This window comes from Frankliniella occidentalis, unplaced genomic scaffold (assembly GCF_000697945.3).
Source record: "Frankliniella occidentalis isolate FOCC.00 unplaced genomic scaffold, Focc_3.1 Scaffold13, whole genome shotgun sequence".
Lineage (NCBI taxonomy): Eukaryota > Metazoa > Arthropoda > Insecta > Thysanoptera > Thripidae > Frankliniella > Frankliniella occidentalis.
The window spans coordinates 1,124,275-1,125,080 of record NW_026267143.1 but is presented as its reverse complement, the minus strand read 5'-3'; the positions used below and the strand labels follow the sequence as shown (position 1 = coordinate 1,125,080).

Sequence of the window (806 nt, the reverse complement as noted above, 5' to 3'; positions counted from 1 at the left end):
TGACCTAGGCCTGGCTGCATGACCCCAGTTACGGGTGGCTCCAGTCCACTCTGAGCAAGTAGTCGTGAGCCCTCGCTGACGTTAAAGTTAAAATCGACACCTCCTACGCACAAGCAGCTATCTTCTTGAGCTGTGCAGACAAGCAGCTATCTGCTTGAGGGTGGCGGACAAACAGCTATCTGTTTTTTGAGGAGGTTAGGGTTGGCCTATTCTCCGTCCAATACGTTCTGTCAGTGACAAGTTACGAACATCGGGAGTGAAATTCTACGTTTTGGCAAACTAAAGAAAGGAGTTGACGCAACAGTAAATTGGCTACGTCATTTGTGGAGAGAAATATGAATACCCAAAGTCGCGAGGTGGAAAAAGCAGTTACCTGTTTGTCTGCACAGCTCAAGAAGATAGCTGCTTGTCTGCACTGCTCAAGAAGATAGCTGCTTGTACGTAGGAGGTGTCGAAATGTATAGTTATACTGCAGAACGCATTTTTAAAAGGTTCTTTTGTGTGTCTATTTTGCCATATTCGTATTGTTAATTATGCTTTGCCCGCGTGCGAGCGGGTTCGTTCAAACGTCGTTTCTGACCGTGGTGCTTTTACGACGCGAGCCAGTAGGCAACCCGCCTGCACTCTTGCATGCGGTACGTAAAGTATAATTCGAGGTCTAACAGCAGAAGTGGGCGGAGCGAATAAGCCTACCGAGTATTGGCGTCTGAAACAGTCTATCTGTTAAGTGCTGGACAAGTAGTTGGATAGCTAACGGCCTCACGGTAGGAATCAAAGCCGACTTCAACGCGGAGTCGATCGTGTTT

General features: G+C 47.6%; 1 protein-coding gene across 1 annotated transcript in view; it reads right to left on the bottom strand.

Moving 5' to 3' along the window:
• The window catches only part of LOC113217620 (lysosomal aspartic protease), a 368,266-nt gene that overhangs the window by 270,117 nt on the left and 97,343 nt on the right, over window positions 1-806 (bottom strand). The gene's annotated exons all lie outside the window — the stretch shown is intronic.